This window comes from Pelmatolapia mariae, linkage group LG4 (assembly GCF_036321145.2).
Source record: "Pelmatolapia mariae isolate MD_Pm_ZW linkage group LG4, Pm_UMD_F_2, whole genome shotgun sequence".
NCBI lineage: Eukaryota > Metazoa > Chordata > Actinopteri > Cichliformes > Cichlidae > Pelmatolapia > Pelmatolapia mariae.
In genome coordinates, this window is record NC_086230.1 from 23,969,881 (window position 1) to 23,991,897 (window position 22,017).

The 22,017-nt window shown below is 42.1% G+C and overlaps 1 protein-coding gene across 2 annotated transcripts in view; it reads right to left on the minus strand.

Moving 5' to 3' along the window:
* Window positions 1-21,138, minus strand: part of adgrl1a (adhesion G protein-coupled receptor L1a) — a 94,679-nt gene extending 73,541 nt beyond the window's left edge. Inside the window, exon 1 of one of the 2 annotated variants that reach the window (XM_063472035.1) lies at window positions 20,462-21,138. The gene's annotated coding sequence lies outside the window, so the exon portion shown is untranslated. Of the gene's footprint in view, window positions 1-1,509; window positions 1,529-20,461 lie in introns of those variants that run through there. The other variant, XM_063472037.1, reaches the window with a different exon arrangement.
* Between the last annotated feature and the right edge of the window lie 879 nt (window positions 21,139-22,017).

Sequence of the window (22,017 nt, forward strand, 5' to 3'; positions counted from 1 at the left end):
TGTGCCAGCGTTACAGGTCGAGTGGACCAAATGTGTACTCGCTGGCGCTAACAGACAGCTGTTTGGTGAGCTGCCTTTGGGCCAGCCCCTCACAGACATGAATGTGAAGAGTAACACATTGAACATCTTGTCCAACATTGCCATTTCCTCTTTTTCTCTAGACATGAATAGAAAAAAAGTAGTGTAAAAGGGATCGTGCGTACATGAAAGAATATAAATAAAATTATGGCCACAGTTAATCAGATGGTGGTAAATAACAGATGGTGTTTGACTTGAAATTGCTTCATGCAGAACGTAACAGAAACTGTTAGAGAGGCCATTACCAACTTAACTTGTGCTAGAATGTAATATGTGCTTTGCAGATGTACTTAGATTTACATCACCTGTTTCTGCATTTTAGCACATGCAGGCACAGCGTCATACCTATCTCAAGTTTGTTCCCCAAGGTTGTCATTCCAACAAAACAAGCTTTAAAATTCAGAGAGAGACTGTCCGCCCTGGTGCCAAACACTCCCTTACCCCCTCCCCTGTTATATTTAAGAAAGCTGTTGATCACACCTGTTCCCGCTTCATCCTCAGATGTGGGAATCACGATGAAGGGAATATCACTGAATGTGTTATCTGCTTAGGAGCTGTGACGCTGTGTTTCTATGGTAACACTCCACCCGGTATTACAGTCATTTTGTTATCTTTTCTTTTACTGCCAGCTATTCTCCAAAAACAGCCTAGGCCCTGCTAAAAGGGCCAACGGGAGTGGTTTGTGAAAAGCTAGCCAAGAAGAGAAAGCCAGTTCCATGTAGGCACCTGATTTTGTTTTCTATCTGTAGATTTTCCCAAACTTACCTTTCTCACATTCTCATGTTCTCTACTTAGTTATTATGGGAACATGAAAAAGTTGTGGGCTTTTCCTGAGCTGTTCAATACCCATGTTTAGAGCACATTATTCACAGAGGAAGACTTAATTCATGAATCCATTCCGCTATTGGCTAAGAGCTATCTTTACCTAATTATGCACAAAACAGACATTCATCAGACTGGCATTTGTTTGTGCCTATGTTTCCTCTTGAATAAATGAACATAAGAGCCTGTGGTGAGGAAGTAACACCCTCCCCCCAAGAGCCTGGTGTCCTACAGGGACGTCGATCTGCATGGTGACAAACTGTTGGTCTGATCGGTACAGCCCATTATTGATTGCTCACTGATGATCAATTTCTCCTACTTTTCAGTATCATTATTGCAACAAATACCATTAATGAGGAATGGTGTTCCTATTATCCTGTCCCATAGATATATATTCTTACTCACACACCTTTAAATTTTCCACTCACATACATTGTATGTTCTGGGGCTTACACACACAAAGAGAAAGAAAAAGGCAAGAATCTTTTGGAGTCTGTGGAAGAATGATAAACTTGACCTCATACCACACAAGGGGAGTGTGTAGAGAACAATGGAGAGCAACACAAGGAGAGGCAAGATGAGAGGGGATGTTAGAGAACATACACTCACCATATCACTCTCTCCCTCTTTCCTGGGGCTCTTGGGCTTTGGAAAAGAGGGGAGAAGGAGAAAGAGCTGACCAATCTCCAAGGAAACAAAGGACTTAAGGGTAGTGGGGGCAAAGTTAAAAGGCAAAGCTGAGTATAGACAACGAAAACAACTTTCCTTTCTGTATGACTCTGCCACGGATTATAAACATATATAAGGAGGCATACTAGGGAAGTAAAACAGAGTAATGGAGACATGGGGAGAAAAACAAGAGAGACAGCAGCACAGAGGGAAGCCTGATGGGAAAAGACAAAGAGGAGGAGAGGGAGGGAGGGATGAGGATAGAGATTGAGCACATAAGAGAGTTGTAATTTGCCTAACGAAAGAAGAGAGTGACAGATAGTGGAAAATGAGTATGTTGAGAGGAGGAGAAAATGATGGGCTAGTGAACATGTTGGTGAGCCGCAATAGGTTGAAGGAGAAACAGCACACAGATGAAAGGGAAGAAGGTCAGAGATGCAAATGTAGGGGGAAACAGAGAGAAAGAAAGTGAGAAAATTGTGTGAAAACTCGTCTCTGGGCGTCAAACTCAAAGGGGGGGGGGGGGGGGGGGGTACAGAGAAGGAGAAAATGAAAGCTGATGAAGATGGAGGCATCCTGGGTGCAGAGACTGGTCTTTAATCAAAATGTTTTTTAATTAATTTTACAATTAAGGCACTGCTCGTTAGCTTTGGCGCACGTAAGGAATGACACCGCAGTGTTACGCGTGTCATTAATATAATGATGACAGATCGGCGCTCCTGTGGGACCGCCTCTGCTCTGTGACAGCTGGGTCCTCCAAACACTGTCACCTGACTGGCATGACATCACCTAACCTCATTCAGCGTGGCTGCCAGCGGTACAAGTGACATGGCCACTGCACAACAGCTACTGCACACCTACTTGGCTCTGCTAGTAAGGCCAGCGACACAAACAGAAGACCTTCTCCTTTCTTTCTCGTTGCCTCTCTCCCTCGTTTCATCATTCAAACAAATATATAGAAGCAAATAAACAGTTAGGGAAAATAAACTCCCACCCACCTTCTAACAAAAAAACAACTAAGGTTCACTTGTGTTATAGTATCATACTGTATACTGTTTCACAGATAATCAGTCACTAAAGGAGCAGGGCAGACGCACACACATCCACATCCACATACCACACACACTGCTGGTGCCTCACTCTCTTATACACTGTTGTCATGGCAACCCCATTAAGGGAGGACAGTCAGGCAACAACTCTGGTGAAATCATCCTGTCTCCTTTCTACCTCTCTCTCTCTCTCGTTCTTTCACACACATGCATCCACCTTCCCTTTCTTTCACTGCCAGCCATTTCTATTTTGTCTCCCTCCATTACTTTTTCCTTCCTCACCCATTGTCCTTCTCCTCCTCTCCTTGCATCACCCTTGGCACACCTCTCTGCCCGTCTCTCTCCATTACTATGCTACCTTTTCATCTTTTCACCTCCAGGCTCCTACATCCCAGGTGAATGTAAATATGTCATCTCACTTCTCAAAGCTTCACTGCATTTATATCTGACTTATGTTTGGGTACAATTCCTACATTCAGACGTACGGCTATCTGACTGTCTCACGCTCTGCCTGTCTCCCTTCCCGCACTCATTCTTCTAGACACAGATTTGTGATTGAGCCACCTCCTTTTTTTGTACTCTCTCCAATTAAAGGTGAGATTTACAGGGGGAATCAGACAGAGGGCAGCCTCTGAGGACAGCTTTAATAAGGGGTCTGTGCTGCACTGCTCTCTTTTTCATGCTCTCTCGCCTTCTCTCTTAGGAAGATGGCTTGCCATTTAGCAGTTGCAAGGACAGGAGACAGGAGAAACAGGTTACATGATAACCCCTCCCTGACAGGAACATTAAACACTGGCCCAGCCATTAAAAGCTAGCCAACCAACAATGATCAATGCCAATTTGCGGGTGCCCCAATGCAGTTGAAATAATCACATAAAGGTGATCTCTAGAACTTAACAGCTAATATTATTCAAGCTCATGTTCTGAGACTTAACTGCCACATTAGTTCCAGTAGCCATCTCATCTATCTTTAGTTCACCAGCTGCTGTTTGGCTCACTCTGTTGCTGAACAACTTCATCATAACACTGGCACATGCTTACAAATAATGCCTTAATGTTCAGAAATCATCTTTCCACGCCTTTCTATCACTGATAGTGCTCATCCCTATGAGGCACCTGTTTGCCACAACCCAGAGCATCATGTCTTAACCCTCGCCCATCTTGATCCACTCTATCCCACTTGATGAGGTAGATAACACAGTATGGTGGAGAGCACATACAGGATGCTCCCAAGAGAAATAATCTGCAGATACAATGAGCGAATACAGGGGGATAAGCAGCATGGCCCTGCACTAGCAGGAAGCCTGCATGATGAGAAGACAGGCGAAATAAAATAAATAGGGACAGAGATGGAGAGAAAATTAGAACTGGAGACAACAATAGAGAAAGTGAGTAAAGAAATGGAGGGCATGAGGAAAAGGTAGGATGGGGGAGGCTTCATTAAAGGAAGCAGAAAGGAGAGAGTGAGGAATGAGTAGGTGGTAGCATGTGAGGTGATGAAAGAGGAGAAGAAGGGGGAGCGAGCATTAGAGGAAGACGGAGGCATCTGCTGCTGCTCCACATGGATGTTTATCCAGCCTGTGGCTTCCTAACAGATTCATAGTAGAACTTCTTTCACCGGAAGGTGCCTCTCACTTCACTCTATGGTCCTGTGTGTTCATGTGTGCCAAAAAACAAAACAAAAAACTGAAATACATTTCTGTTCCTAATAGTCTTTGCATGTATTACACACTGGCCCAGCAATCTGCCTTTGCCTAAGTATAGAATTGATGTTTCTTTGCATGCATAATAGCTTTGCTTTCACTGGCTGTAGCTATGCTTCAGTGTAGTTTAAGTAGCACGACCCCTTTAGCGACTGATGGTTGTGCCCATCCCTGAGAGAGGGGGAGGGTTAATATAGTGAATAGTGTGAAAGAGAAAAGAGGAATGTTTATATTTAGCTACACGTGCAATCAGTTGGCATACCAGACTGAATTTTGAAAGCACTGGTTATTACTTAGCGTATATACTGTACTGTTCATATAGACTGACCGCAGAGTAGAGTAGCTGACTCGGAGCGCTGTGTTCAGGGCCAAGAGAAGCTACGTCATGAGAATTGCCTCTCAAAATGGAGGGGAGTGGATAGCTCTATGTTGCAGCGTGGCTTTTATGAATATTTGAAGCAACCATATCGCTAGACTCCTGGTTGTGGCTTGAGGGGAAACATTGGTGCGGGCATAGAGTGCTTGGCAGTACAGAGAGGCCGGGGTAGAGAGAGGATGACGGGAGGGGTAGTGGGCAGTGGCGGAGGCAGCAGCCCATCCTGAGGCTGGCAGCAGGCAGTTCAGTGAATGAAAGCAGGGCAGGTCATGTGTGGGTGGGGAGGCGGGACTCTCCTGCTGCTGAGACAGATGCCACGGTTGTTAGGCTTAATTTCTTCTGCCAAGCACCACCCAGAACTGGCCAAAAACAAACTCAAATGCTTGTGGCCAGTGTGTGTGTTTGTGTGTGCATGGCTGTGCTCGAGTGTGTGTGTGTCAATAGAAAGAAAGAGCACTGTTTGATTCGGTATCAGGCTCTAACAGGAGCACACACAAGCAGAGCAGTAATCGTTTATTGTTCAATCCCGTCCACCTTCCTCCTCTGTTCTCCGAGTCACCCTCCTATCTCCATTTCTCACCATCAATCTTCCAGACTCTTTCTAGTATGTCTTTTCTCTCTCCCCCCATCTTTACCCCATCTTTCCCTCTGCAGCAAAGCTGGCTCCCACTGCAGTGAAGAGAAAAAAGACGGAGAGAGAGGATGGAGGCACAGAGACCGAGAGAGAGAAAGAAGTGCGAGATAAAGAAAAAGCAGTGTGGCATTATTGGCTCTAGTTGATCTGATCTGAGCAGATTACAGGAATACACCACTCACAAACTCACCGTTTTGCCTCTTGAGCCTCACACCCCATCACTTGCCTGCAAACACAACACACAAATGCTAATGCTTACACACAGACACACACACACTCTGCCTTGAGCCGGCACCCACACCTGTGGCCTGTCTTGTCATTCTGTAGTCAGTGGCCGTCATACCTAACACTACATTCACCTGAACACTTGAATGCACACATCATTCACTACAGTGCTTCCTTCCTTGTCAAGAGGCATCATCCATGCAGCAAGTCATAATTATCTCTTGACTAATAATTAGTAAAATTAATACAGCAGCAAAAAAAAAGAAGAAAAAAAAGACTGCAGAACACATTCTTCCAATGTACTTCCATAATGTGTTCATTATGAACACTTACGTTTTTCTTTCTTTCTCCTCACTTCCTTCTTGACTTTGCTCAGCCCAGCTGGGTTGAAGGTTGCTGGGGTGGGGGCAGGGCAACAGCTTGCGCCAAGCCCAGTGTGACATGTTTTGACTCTTTACTTACACATTAATTCAAGTATTGATTATGTTTGTGTTAAGCGCAAGGATAAAGAGCGCTGGGAAGTCAGAAAAACACAAAACAGAATTCATCAGAAGCCACCATTACCATTCAGGAAACAAGAAAAAACACTGCTCACACATACACACACGCACGCCTTCACACACACACACACACCCCTCAAGTACCAAGGACAAATGCATCATACATGCACAGTACACACTGAACACACACTGATGCAACTGAAAAGCATCACTGCAGCTTTCATACCCAGATGCTGCCTTACTTAGAAACATATGCTGACACACACACAACTGCTACCACATTCATTTCATCTGTAGCACAGCAGGTCTTTGGATGCCAATCCATAAACATTGATTCACACTTCGATTCGCTCTTATTCATTTTATCTATTTACTCATTCATTCACTTATACATTTCATGTCAAAGACCTGCCAGCTGCCGTGGCTAAGGTCTGGTAATTGAATCATGTAGGATTTTGATATTATTATTTTTTCACTAATTAGACGTAAAAATCTTATTTTGTTTGTTGTGGAAGTGGTGTGTCTTTTTCCATCAATCAAGCGGGAAAAAACAAAGCATTTTCTGCCTTATTATGGACTGAGACATTTTTCAGTCTCTAAGCTGATAGACATAACACTGACAACTGCGAGTTGTTAAAGTAAGACTTTCTTTAACAAACCTGAGCAAAACTGCACAACTATAGGAATAGCATTTCAGCACCTTGGAGAAATGTAGCAGCTGCGCATGTGCATCACATTACAAATTCTACAGTGTCCATTGGGCAGTAAAATAGTAATCCTTCACTCACACACACACACACACACACAGACACACACACACAAACACACAATGGTGAAAGCACTACCAGAGTGAATCATGGTGTCTGAGTGGTAGACAGGTCTCACAGACAACAACGGTGTAAATTAAATTCCATTTAGGGTTAATCCCATTTCCAAACCTCTGCCGGGTCTCACTGCTGTTGTGACAGTCAAGGAAATCTGTCTCAATTGTTCACTGCTACACTGCACGAATTGATGGTGATACATGATACAGCATAAATAATGGAGCTTGATCACCAAGAGACAGACCCTGAAGGAGACTACGACAGGGTCAGAAAAGAGTGCTGCAGCCAAGGATGCTGGAGAGTTCAGGAGACAGTGCGATGGTAGACAAGAAGGTGAGAGAGACAAGCAAGCCAAACAAGTGAAAGCCTGATGAAGGAGCAGCAACAGCAGACAATGTATGTGCACTTATACCATGCAAATTCTCCTGACATTTTATACTCAGTACTGTCTTGCTGGCGGGTTACTGATGAAGAAGAGGTAAGAGGGGGAAGGATTTGAGTGCAGCACAGGCTGGACAGACAATAGCCTAATCACAAATGTCCCAACATCATCCCAGTGACAGTGTTGCACATAAAATACGTCCACACACTTCTTGGCGTCGAAAGCAAATCGGCCATTGGCATCCCAAGGGAAAGAAAGCAAGAATAAATTATCTTGCTGCTCTCTAGTAACAGCTCTCTAATCGAGCACTGGCATCACTTAGTGTTCCTCTCCCTAGGAGAGTAAATAAACTTGTCTATTACATGAAACAAAATGGTTCCCAGTTATAGCATGCCAAGAAGCTTGAGATTATTTTTTAATGGCGTTTAAGCTGAACTAAAAATACAAGCCTCAATTTTGGTACTCTCTGGGTGACAAGAGGCAAGGATAGAAGAGGTTCCCTGAAAAATTGCACAGCCCAAACCCACTTTCTATAATTACACAGAAGATGAAATGAGGTGTTCAAATGTAGCTGAGCTTTTGTGCCAAGGAGGCTAGAAAGATGCTCATCTCCTGGGCTCATCTAAAATGATGCAGAAACGACAGTAGACTGACACATAGATATAAATGTGCAAACACCATCCACCTACTTTTCCTATTTACATTCATTCCACATCCAACTCGAAATTCACATCCAATTTTACAGTCAGTTCACGTCCAAGCTGGCACTCAAATTCAGCCACTTGTGCATGCAGCCTGTATTCGCAGGTCAGTGTGGTTAAAGCTGACACTTTCTGTCAACACACCCATCACTAACCCCCATTACTCACTCACTTAGTCTCTTCCATCATGCCTCACTCATTCATTTGCCTGCAAGCGCACATGTGCAACAACGCCCCCACAATTTGCATGAACACACAGAAACACACACTCACTCCCCACTTGTTTGCTTAGCAATTTGTTCATTTGCTCAGGCCTTCACTTGTTCACAATATCCTCGCCCCTTCATTTGACTTTCCTTTATTGTCCTAGCCACTCATGCTCTCATCTGGTCCCCTCAATCTTTGCCACCACTCCTCCGTCACATGCTCATTCTCTCATCCACTTGTTCCTTCTACTTCTCACCCATCGGTCTCTGTCACACACACTCTTTTTCTCATCCTCATTCGCTTGTCTCTGTCACACACTCCTCATCTAGTCCATCCCTCCCTGTCCCTTCATTAACCTCATGAATGACACACTCACTCACCTCTCTGTTCATCCTCCACTCTAACTCTCTCTGACCAAGTGTGTTGTCTCCCTCTATGTATAGATTGCTTCCACTCATTCCAATATTAGATTTAAGAGCTCCTTTAAGTGCTAATCAGGTTGTCATCCGTGCAGCCAAAATCAGAGGCTTGATAAATAAAGGCTTGTCTTTGTTGGCTAGCGGCTCACTGTGTTTAAATAGGTGACACTGGAGTGCATTCTAAGCACACTAGATCGATGCCAAAACCCCTGGGGTCCCCTGAAATGGTGAACAGAGACAAAGCTTAGCACTCGATAATAACACAAGGATAGGTAGCTTGCTCCCTATTTTCAGAGGTACTCTCCCTGGGATTGTCCTCCACTCTCCTCACTTTTTTTCCTCATCCTTTTATCGCGACAGACCTTTTCAACTCACCACTTAAACACAGAGACCTAAAATCTGACACCTAAAACCTTTATTTTTGTACATTACACCGAAGATTAAGCTGTTGCACTGATGGAAGTGCATTAAAAAATACCTACAGACACAACAAGCACAGTTATCTTCTATTCCCAAGCAGCACACTCTCTCCTGGCCAATCATCCCATCATATCCTACTATGGCCAATTTGCTGCTATGCCTAATCCTGAAGTCAAACTGTCCGCCATCACTTGAAAAAGTGTACCAACAACCCTCACTGTCACCTGCAACGCCATATCAACAACACATCTCTCTCTATCTCTAAATATATATATATATATATCTACACTGCTTGCACACAGTACTGTAACACAGTGCCCTTCCTCAACTCTCCTCCTCGCTCTACCTGATCTCACCCTGCACCAACTTACATTCCCTCACATGAAAGCTTTACACCATGCAACGCCACTACAAAGGTCCACCTCTCCCTATGTGGCTCTTTTCCTTCACTTTGATTTTCTGTCCATCAAGGGGGCGTGGATTAGTGCTCTCTTGTTTATCTCCTCGTCAGTTTTATCTATCTATCACTAAGCCATCCACTGTGTGGCAGCGGCCCCAGCACTGCATTAATCCCCTATCAGCCAGCCAGCCATCCATCACCCTGCTGTCTATCACGTCAGATCCATCATCCGCCCATCTGTCTCACACTGCCCATGCTCGGAGATGATCTCCTCGGAGAGCCCCACCAGCAAGTCACAGAGGGCGGAGGGGACAGTGGGGCAGAAGGAAATTAGAGGGAAATGCAAAAAAGTCAAGATTATACACTGCTGTTCTTTCTCTCTCCCTCCCTCAACCCATATCCTGCTGAAAGCTTTCACGACATGCTTATTAGATGTTGTGTTTGTTTCCTCTTAATTTGCCTCTTTTCCTCGCCTGCTAATTCTACCCAATGGGAGAGACGGCAGTGGTGGGAGAGACGTCTGCTAGGACGAGGGTCGTAAATCCCATAAAACCCAGCTAAAGTGAGAAACACTAGCCCCTCCTTCTCTAGCATGTTGGAGCAAGGAAGGGATATTGTCTAAAGCCTCCGGCTTTAAAACAGCTCAATATCTGGGTTCATCAGGGGTCATTTGTATTTCCATCCATATCTGCTTGAATCAAAAGGTGAGTTAGGGGGGCACATGAGCAGGAGAGAAGGTGAGTGTAGGGCAAACGTTAGTACACTCGCAAAAGGAAGCAGAATTCACAAAGGTGCATGAAGTGCAGGATGAAGGGGCAAGAGAGTGCAAACAGGCACATATTAGGAGAACCAGTGAGCACACAGACATTTAGGTCTGTAAACTGCAAATGGTAGGTGAGCAAACAGGTATGTATGTGGGCTGAAGCGGCATAATTATTTAGACTAGTCGACAAACAGTCTGTGTCTGTGAGGGCAGAGCAAATTATGTAGAGGGTAACAAAAAGAGCAGAGAAAAATAGGCTAATGTACATGCTTTCAGACTTATTACAGAGAAAAAAAAGTGAAAGTCTAAAACTCAGTCTAAGAGCTCAACAGAGACCCTAAGTACTAGATCTGTGGGAAGCGGTTTGTTTAAATACAAACCATAACCTGTTTACTATGTGCAACCACCTCGAGGCGATTGCACGATTATGGTTTGCAGTAACTCGATTTGCTCGGTAGACGATGTTCACATGATGCGTTTGATGCAAAGCAGCCAAGCAAAACATGTTTTTTGCACCACAAGGAAAATGTTCAAGTCTGTTTTTCTGTGATGATCAGTTTACAGAGCCCTGTAACACAGGCTTTGTTACTTTACTTTGAAACACAAAAAGACACTTCTCTGTCACCCAGAAACGTGTTGTGCTTTTTCAGCTGGCTGTCTACCTCCAGCCGTACCTTAGTGTTGTACATAAACCCACTGCTTTGCACGGAAACAAGAAATAGTGAAGTAAAGCAAAAGATTGATTTTGAGGTCAGTGACCTAAGTCAGCCATTCTTCAACTGTGGCTCCAATTTAGCTAAGATAATCCAGTTAGGATGATTACATGACTGCTGCAATAATTTGAGCACTGCCTTAATTTGGTTATGATCACGTTATTAGCGTTCATGTAACCTCTTTATGTTAGGGGTAAGGGGTATTTTACATTGATTACTGGTGTTTGCTTTTATTTTATTTTTTTTAAGCAGTTGAGGAATTTCAGCCATCAGAAATCTCTACAGTATAATTATTACATGACTCTTTGTGAGAAACACCAACAATAGAAAACATAATGGAATCTTCTTATAAAATGAATAAAAATGCCCTCCCATCACACCCACCTTATTTGTCCCTAAGCCTCTTTAATACAGTGTATTTTAGTCATACACCTTATTAAATATACAGTGTAATATATTGCACAGCAGAAATGTCAGTGGAATACAGAATGCTGCATTTGTCTGAACTTGTATGGTAATTATGACCTAAGCAGTGGTCCATGTCATATGAGTGAATAAATACATTGAGTAAGAGTTTACAGTGCATGGTTCACTGTATCCCCCATTAATAAATTAGCACTTTCTCCTACAATCGACAATAGCTATAGATCTCTGATCGCATGTAGCGTCTTATACCTTCATGTATTTTAGTGCTACTGTAGACTGATGCCCAGCCTCAGAAATGCATCATTGATCATTTCTCAGTACAGTCAAATGTTTTTTTTATCCTTGCAGGATCCATTCTAGGATCACATCTGGGACTGCAAAATGTCTTGTGAGCACACAAGATGCTCTATAAATACAGGAAACCAATTGACAGCTGAGATATCTGTGTAACAGCAAAGCTGATGATTACAACAGACATAGAATGGGAGAAAATAGATGTGCAAAGCTTCTACTTTTATCCATAATGAGCCAAAACAAACATCTCCAAACAACTGCTTCTTCCATGGGGCAGCAGAATCAGATGAGACAGCTGTCAGAAAGCATCCATATCCATCCTGAGTTAGCTCTAATTAGAACTGTTCTCCTTCTTCTGGCCCTCTTTGACAGATACTGCTCAATCACCACACCGGTGCTGAGCACTGCTCCAGCTAGGGCAGCGCAATTAAATTGAATTTTATTTTCATTTATGATTTTGGCTTCTGTCCATTGTGAGGCATGATAATTGAGATAACAAGACGCTTTTGTTTGGCGTCATAAAAATCTAGTGCACCCCTTTCATTTACAGTGGTGCAATTCCATTCACACCGGACTGTGGCAGGTTAAAATTACCACCAGCTCAGTTAAAGGAAAGAGAGGTCTCGGTTTACAGGATAGGTAAAATGCATTCAGCTGTTCGCAAACAGTTAATGAGTAATCATGTTATGTAATCTTGACCACAACAGTGCCTGAAATATTAATGATCATGATTTTACTTCAGCCCTACGATATATTATCTGCAATTATAGAGCACAGTACTAATACAGGGACACCTCACATGTGGCAAAGTTCCCATATATGCATATACTGTACTGTCCAGTGTGTGTATGCATTAATACTAAACGCACAAGAGCCGAGTCTTGATGTGATGAGTCATTAGACACAATTCAGTGGCAGCAGGCTTTTGCAGAAAAGTAATACCTTCCGAACATTGCTACAAAGAGAAAGACACACACAGATAAATGTATAAACAGCTGCACAGCCAACACACACCTAAATTATTTCGTAAACACTGAATTAATCAGCTCTTAGACAAATGGCTGAATAAATACTGTAGATAACCAAATCAATATTATACACTCAATTCATTTGAGTTCACAGAGATGTCAAATTCCGCATAGTTCCATAGCACACTGATTAAACAGGCACCACATTAATTCGGTAAATCAATAAAACCAATCTGTCAAATAAATCAAGTCGCATGGCCGACTGCAGCCAATTGGAGGGCAAGGACACATTAGAATTCCCTTGCTCCAACTGCATATCTGTGTCAAGCATGCAGAACACTGATTTACTGTGTGGATTCCACAATTTGTTGAATGAAAATGATTAATCCATGAAACAATAACCAGGGTGCCAAGAAGGCACATGGTAATTCTATAATGATCAAAGACTCAATTAAATCCATTCCCATTCTGTTTCCTAAATGCCTCTGCAGCTGCAGAAAGCGTGTGTGCGTTTGTGCCTTTGGTGATCAGTTTATGTTGTGCTATGTGTGTCTTTTCTGTATCAACTTGGGGATGTGAGCTGACCAGAGGGCAAGCTGTGCTTTAGCAAAGTCCTATTGTGGTCAGGTGACGTACGGCTCGTGATCATACTCTAAAAGCACTACAGGAGGACAAGCGGTGTGAACGTAATTGTTACTAGATTAAAAGTACAATCATATTCGGGCAGACAGACTAGCTACTATATTCAATTACAGACATGTCCTTCACCATCCACAGTGTAACCTCTTGCGGTCCCCATCTTCAGATTTTCATTTTTCATAAAAACGTTTGACTTTCTTTTGTCCCCGTTTCAGACAAAGGTAACAAAGCACTCGATTACTAAAAATTGCTGCACAGCAGTGTAGTTTTTAGAAACAACGACACAAAAGAAAAAAAGAAAAAACCCTCCATATAACCACAGAGGGTTTGCTGAGCATGCATGGTCATTTTTAGCAGCATCTTACCTCACATTGATTCTGTTAATACCACACCTGGGTGCTAGTTGTTGACTGTTTCAGTGGAAAAAACAAGGCTTTATCCACTCAGAGGCATGAGCATTACAGCCTCAATACTATCTTTGTAATGCAAAGAGAAACTGTACCTGTGCCTCTATAGCTGATCAGCATGGAAATATCTTGGATTTTGCAGTTCATTCCCATCACTCTCACCAACCCCATGTACATGCATCTCAGGTGTTTCTGAAAACATGCTGATAGACCCAGTTTATGTTACCTGCCTTCTACCACAACAGACAGAAAAGTACCTTGCTCGCTAATGAACATGATGAAGCAATTAGCTGCTAGAAAGAGAGTACATTTCACGAGGTGGCCAGAAATATATCAAATAATTATTCCCGTTATGCATCTACCAGCTGTGTAAATAAGCAGCTGTTTGTTAACTTGTTCACCGTAACAACTGATACTCAATCACTGTTTACAGATGCTAATTCAAGCAAAGCATGTGAAAACTGAAAATTGTGTAGTTGCTCTTTAGTACCATCAGCCAATTGTTGGGAATTTAAACAACTGCCTGGACACAAACTCACTTTTACCTCAAGACGATTCTTACAGGACTGTGCCGTGTTCAGTCCAGATAAATTTGGCACGTTCGCTGCACGAGTACAAAAGGGAACATTATAACAACAATATTGTACTAGGCCGTTTAAAAAAAACACACACACACACACCCTGAGCAGCAAAAAGGTTAATAAGCTGTTGCACTCATTCACTTTTGCATACAGTGTCAGGGAGGTGAATCTATGATACCACAAGTGTGGGTAGTACTTTGGTTTGTGTCCATATGTGCAGAGGAGCAGAGGGCATGAGGATTGGAGAGGCGCAGCACAGGCTAGTCTCAGGTGAGGCATGCATAGTCCCAACATAATTATAATCCTTAATTAATCCACCTCGGATGCTCTCTCTCTCCCTCTCTCTCTCTCTTTCTCTCACTCACTCACTCATCTACCTCTCTCTTGAAGTTCATTGCTCTAGGTGTTTATGGACTTTTTCCATCACGGTGCACTTCCCCCCTCCCCGTCTTATCTGGCATCATGTAAAATGCTCTGGGTGTTTTTGCAGCTGTTTATGTATATACGTGCCCTTTCATACCTTTCTCAAGGAGCTCCATCTCTTCTCCCATTCCCCTCCTCCCCTACCTCATTTCTTTTTTCTCAATCTGCTTTCCTCCAGCTCCCATCTTGGCAGACAGGAAAACAAGCAGCTTCTTTCAGTCCCATGTTGTTTCTTGGTGTTCTCAGTACTCACAGCACGGAACACAGAGACATACAGACACAAACATGCTCACACCAGTCCAACACCATATACTCCAATGGGAGTGCTGCTGACACAAATACAAACCCACTAGGGCCGTCCCTCTGTGGAATGACTCAGGTGTGTCTCGCATGAACACAGCTTGCAAGGATCCTGTTTATAAACATGTCTCTCCTAATTCTAGTGCCCAACAGAATGCCGGGATAGCAAAGACAACACCGAGTAACTCCTGCAGTCATTGACTGCGAGAGGTCGGTGGCAGAAAGCGAGAAAGGAAGAGGATTGTGCAAACGGAGAAATAATAAAGGAACACTGAAGTTCCATTGAAGATGAAGGGTCTGGACATGGCACTAAGCAGAAGGTAATGAGGATAAAGGTGTCAGTATTGACGCAGGTAGAATGAGAGCACCAGGTGTGAGGAGGAGTGACGACTACTTCTGCCATTACCACTCAGTCTCCCGCTCTGTCCATTTTGGCCAAGCCAATTAGAGGGGCTCATCCGCCACTCCGCTCTGCACCCTCCATCAAGCTATCAGAAAACATAAGGATTGATTGGACAAGCTATTAGGTCAATTGATCCCTGTTTCCTTTCATCTATGTGCTCCTCCTTTTTCAGATGGACAGCTTAGATGTGGAAACCTACTCCAATTACCTAAAGCTTCACCTTTTGTCTAGTCAAAGTTTCTCCCATATGCTCCTTTTGGGTATTTAGTTTTAGGTGAAAATTTGCATTTAGAATTTTATAAATATTTGAGTTTACTTGCACATATTTGCATTTATAGAGCTTTTTGTGACCGCATCCATGGTTCGCAGAAGGACTGAAGTTGATCTCAATGGCACCATTGCCATTATGCACCTTGGCAAGAGCTGCCACAACTTACTTTCCAAAATGCCAGACAACCCACAGGGCAAAATTATACTGATTTGTGATCATTATTTTCAAGTACCTTTAAAATTATATCCTGGCACAGGGCTTTCAAAACCTATAAAACACATGTTCAGAAATGAAAACTGGAAAACAAATTGATTTGATAACTGGGATTTAAAGTTTTCTATTAATCTTTTTTTAGAAGCAAAGGTGACTGGACAGCTCAAGTAGTTTGGGTATATGTTTGCCTACCTATCTAAACTCTGAATATCCAATAAAGGCAGAAAATTACATGAAATAAAAAGAGCAACTATAATATGGTCACTGAAACTCCAGCGACACATTTTTTTTAAACAGAGATCCCATTTTCTCTGACAAATCAGTGTAAAACTGAATGAATTGCTGGTGAGGCTGATTGGTCACATTGAATGAGCATCACTGAGTCTTTCCCCTGCTGTACACCCAGTCGTCTCTCAGTCGATAGACACAACCCAAATACACCAGACACTCAATCCAATGTGTTGCTACATGGGCCAATCCAGCTAATTTAACACCCACTCCATTTATGAAAAAGAGTCCTCATCGATTTTTTCTGTTCATGTGCTCTTATTGCTCCTGTTCATTTTCGCCACGCCGGCGCCTACACGTGCTCAAGGCTGGCAGCAAGTGAATTGAATTAGTGTGTGGTGGGGTTCCTGTAAGATTGGCTCCTCAAAACCCACACCTCCAGACTTTCTCCAGATGTAGCAGAGACGCCAGAGCCGATAACCAACAGGCTGCAGAACAGCTGCGTGACTACATCACAGATAACTCCACAGCACAAAGGCCGGGAGCCTCACAAAGGACATTCAATGCCCATCACTTCTGCACCTCATTGCCACAGCAAAGACAGGCACTGTTTCTTGGCCGTTATATATATCCCTGGCCAGTGCACCCTCCACTCTTCACCCCTTCTATTTTCCTTTCCCGTCTCCCTCTTTTTGCTGCTTTATATCCAATCCATTATTGCATGTTTATCCTCCAAAAATGTAATCTAGCATTTAAGGGGAAAACAGCCAACACATTACAAATGGGCTTAGAAAACATAATATGGTATTTTTGATTGCAATAATTAGTCCAACAAAAGCTGTTAAAAACCATTTCCAGTGTATTTTGTCAGCAGTGGTAAAACACTGAAACACAATAACTGTCATAATCATAATGGTTTTCCTGTCAGGACAAGTCTTATCAGGGTAGTGACAACCCCAGAACTGCCACTGCCAGGTAAGCACTGCTAACTACAAAGGCAAGGAGCGAGGAAAAGCTACCTGGCACTACACAATAAAGAGCTTCTGGGTCAGTCCAGAGAAAAACTGCCCAACAGACACGCAGAATTTGGACATAACAAAAAGGGGAATAAAAGAATACTCCTGCCCATTCACAAGGGGCGCACAGGTACCCAGGCAGCATCCCGTGAGACAATAATAATGGGCATGGATCCCATCACTGCCACAACCCTCACTGGTTACCTCCACCCTAATAAGATTGAACAGGCTGAAGAGCGCTTCTTAACCTCATACTGTAACGATGCTATATCACTCATCTGAATGCTTTTTGTGTGCTATGCAGAAATCAGATTAAGAAAAAATTGTTTGTTTGCCATGTATTACAATGGAAAATAATCTTCAGATTTATGGTAAATCTATATATATTGACCACGCACATATCCGAAAATAAATTCCCTTTTCCAATGGCCTATAAGAAGCCTGCGCCTGCTGTACGTGCAAGGATTTTACTAATCCAATATCATATCTGAGAACCTTCCATCATCAAAAGACAATTCTGAGATTAAGTTTATCATTTGAATATACTGCAACGCCATAGTAGAGTTCCTCTGTTCTGTACTGGAACAAATATTTGCCTTTAATTCCCTCCTGGAGATTGAAATAGCTTATAGTGGCATTATGTGTGCACAGTAAAGTGTGTGTTGTTAAGTGGGCATGTTAGAACACCATCACCACATATGCAACAATTTGAATTAATTTAAATTATTCACTTTGTAATGAAAAGAGAAATGGCTACATGTGTTATCGCGTGCACTCGTAGCTAAATAATTTTTGTGTTTGCCGCACAATGTTATGAAATTCTGTGTCTTGACTTGACTGACGGATGGCTTTAATTAACAGATTTTCATAGCAAACTGCTCCCTTCTATTCTTTAGTGATTATTAGTTTATTTTTTATTTTAATAACATGTGTAATTGCCCACTGAGAACCGAAAATTTAAAACAATTTGATCGCAAAACAGAAAATTTAATTGAATTGCGTATTTATCTGTATTATGCGTGCATTTTGAATTATGTTATTTGCTATCCCAGAGGGCATTAAAACTGTAGAATAATGTACTGTTATACTGTTACTAAAAGCCACATTCAGTTTCATTTCATACCATCTTATGTGTGAAAAAGATGTCACTGGCTTTCACAGGTTAAGGATAAATCTCCATGCAGTGTCAAAATCAACAATCCAGCTTTTTGGCATGTAACATTCAATATGTGTTGCTTGCAATAATTAATAATCGTGACAAGATCTTCTTTTTTTTTTAAATCAAGTATTACAGTGACAGAACAGGTGTCAGCATTTTTTTTAAATCCAGTCAATGTTATTTTTCTAACATGTCTAATGTTTCTAATGTGTGAAACAGCATAGATGCAGTACACTGAACTGTCCTGAAATAACACAGGTTATTTTGTAAAAATCATCAATGCTTTTTCCTTTCCGCTTACTTTCTATCAACAAAGTTATTTAGTCAGTCTTGTCAAAGAGCTGTAGGGATATAAACAGCAGAAAGCAGAAAGAAAAGAATAAAAAAAATCTGAAGGTGTAGTCGCTTTGGGAACTTAGCACTGTTAATCTTATTTATAAAAAAGATTAAGTGTACGTGTCTGTGCACGTGTGCGAGTGCCTGCAAACATGCACAGACATACATGCTATAAACGAAAGCATGAGTATGTGCATTTCTCATGTTCATATAGATGCAATGACTGCACTTTAAACCTAAATGGATAGAAGAATTTAAAAAAAAAATCAACCAGGTTCTGTATTCAGTGTCTTCTTCACAGTCGATGTTTTAAATAAAATAAAACAATGATTAAATCCTGACCACAGCATTGCAAAGCCTCTAAAAACTCAAGTAAATCTAATTCTGATTAGTGACTTATTAAATGTGTGACGATCATTAATGCCATGCTAATATATGACTATTATTCAACCATTGAAAGCCGGGAATAATTTTTCTGATGGTGATGTGACACACAGACAAGGGGGAAATAAATCCTTCTGTCTTCCCGGGGAGTGTGTTTGGCAGTAAACCAATTCCAAGTCTGGCTTCTTGAATGCCCAGATAACACAATCAGACAGTTGCAATATTGCTGTTTTACCACCTGAAGAATTTAAATTTCATTCAGCCCCTTCAGAATAGTAGACATGCCAATTTTTTCCCTAAGAATTGGCAGGGCAAACACAATGCACCCCAGTGAAATGAGGGAAAGAATGAGGGAAAGGATTACAAACTGAAAATAACTGTTTTCAGGGGCTTTCTTGTTTGCCTCCTCAGGTTCAATTTTATCATAATAACACACAAAGACAAAAGGTTTGATTTCATCTATCATAGCTGCAATACAGTCGGCTGATGCCTTTTTATTAGAGATTTTATTATTAAATTGGGAATTAGCTCAGCATAGTAACATTATAATGGGGTTATCATGATTTGAACCCCTAAATATTAAGGGGGTCACATTTGATTAAATTTGGATGTATGACAGTATGCTTCCTGGCTTGGTTTGTAGTGAGGTGATATTAAGACAATAACATATCCTGTTGCCATTTTGTGCACAAGCTATTATTAGAATGTCAGATGGGCTAAATTTAACAGAAGTTCTCACATAGTTTGGGAGACCCAGAAACACTCAAGGACTCCCGGGACTCTCAACAGCTAGCCTATAGTTAATGATTTGACAAGGTAGGATTAATGATGTAGTCTTGGACACGGGGGTTGGACAGAGTAGTTCACACTGAGGCTGTACACTTGCTCTGATGCATTCCTCTAATAATCAATTGGTTACTTCATTTCTTTCTCCAAATAAAGGAACTTGGGGAGCAAACCCTGAACAGAGTGATTACAAAAATCACTTCTGTCACAAATATCCCAGAACCTCTTATTTTTTTCTTGCCTACCTTTTCTGGTAGGGTTATAAACAGCTCTTCGCTTATATTTTATATCTTTTGAAAAAAAGAGTCGTGATTTGCCTCGATTTCCCAGTGTCAACTGAAAACACTTCACGGCTTCTTCGCTTTTACAGGACATGCACACTGTCACTTTCAGGCTCGCAGACCCTATGTATTAATTAAAATTGCCAAAATCTGTTACTGTCCAGGCCACGGTGCAACGCACAGGCCCACAGACGAGAGTTATACTCTCAGATGCGACTAATTTAGAACATCCAGCACGCATTTTAAATATGAGGCGACTGCTGTTGACGCACCGTAAACATGAACTTCGCTATCTGTCAAAACATAAAATATTACATAAATAAATCGTATTACCACGTCTGAACACCTCACGCAGGCTCACAGAAGAAGCCAGGTTGCTGCGCATTACATGCTATTACTGTCGCACTCGTATCACATGTATTTAGAGCACGTGTAAAATAAAAACTGGACATCGATCCTACCTTGTTTCCTCCAATCTCCTTCTCCTTGTTTTCTCAGTGTGTCTCATTCATTCTCCTTTCTCTCCTCACTTGCCTCCTTCTCCTTTTCTTCCCCTCTGGTTATCACTCGTTTTTTCTCCTCTCTGGTGCCGTCTTCGTGCGGATGCATAAGAATTAAAAATTAATAGCCTGCTATCTTAAAGACGGGAGACAGGGGGGGAAAATCCGCCCGACTAAAAAATATGATAAAGCCAATGGAGGGAAAATCCTCACGGACAAAACAGATTCTCACGAAAATGCGCCCGTGTGGGCATCAAAATAAATAACGGCCACGACACCATCCTGGTAGAAAAATAATATTAGAGCATGCGGAACACTTTAACGATGAAGGTGACGGAAATGTTAAACTATAGTTGATTATTAAGAAAAATTAAGTTGTAATTCTGTTGTCCGTCCGCCGCTGGCTTGGTGGTGAGCATTTGAGCAAATGTGCCACCGTCGCAAAACGTCTGCGTAATACAGATCAGACTCTTGAATGCCTGATGTGTTTCTGTTACACGCTTCCCCCCCCGAACTGTCGACTCCTTGACTTCGTGCAGCTCTACAGTGTAAAAATCATCCGTTGGAATTAGGACAGTCTACACAGGTCACATGCGGTTATCTCGTGCGTCTTGACGCACAGAACGGATCACTCTAGTTTCCCTCTTTGTCGACAGGCAGCGCGCACTCTCATCAGGACCGTCCACACGGCATTTTCAACCTCTGCAGTTCTGCATCAGGCCAATTACAACCTAGCGCATTCGTCACTGGCTTTCACATACAGTTTGGTACCTTGAAGACAGTTTCATGACAGTTTTATAAACAAGCCTTAGTCGACCTAAGTTAGGGAAATGTAGTCTATACCACGTCTGCCCGCCCACTAATGAAACTGCTTTCTTTGTATAACATTAGCACCTTTTCTTGGTTTTTTTTTCAGATGCCTAGCCCACGTGGTTTCCCAAGGTGGATATCAGGAACCGCCAGAGGTCCTTTAAATGGTCATCTGTAATTGCCCTGCAAATTAGGTGTAGCTTAATTGCACACAGTGTAAGCAAATCGTCTTGAAGTACCTGCAAGAAAAAAAAGACACTGACTACTTGATTCCTACATTAACTTTGCTCAGAACCACCTCCCACCTTTCTCTGATATATATTTCACTATACAAAAGGTTCCAAAAATGCTGTGAATTTTTTGTTTTTGTTTTATGCCAGCATGTTTAAAAGACGCTGGGGCAAGGTCATTAAAGACCTGGTTGTATAATGACTAAAAAAAACCAAAAAACCTAGTGGAACATTAAGCGATTAATTAGTTTAATTAGCAATAGGTCACAAACATAAGTGGGTATAAAAGGAATATATAAGAGAGGCTGAGTCTTTCACAGGCAAAGGTTATAGCGGTGCACCGCTCTGTGAAAAAGCTAAATGGATAATAGATCAGTAATTTGAAAATAAGATTTAAAAAACTGAAAATGACATGATCAACAGTAACATAAATTTCTGTACCGGAGGGCATTCACAGTGGGTCTGCATTCACAACAG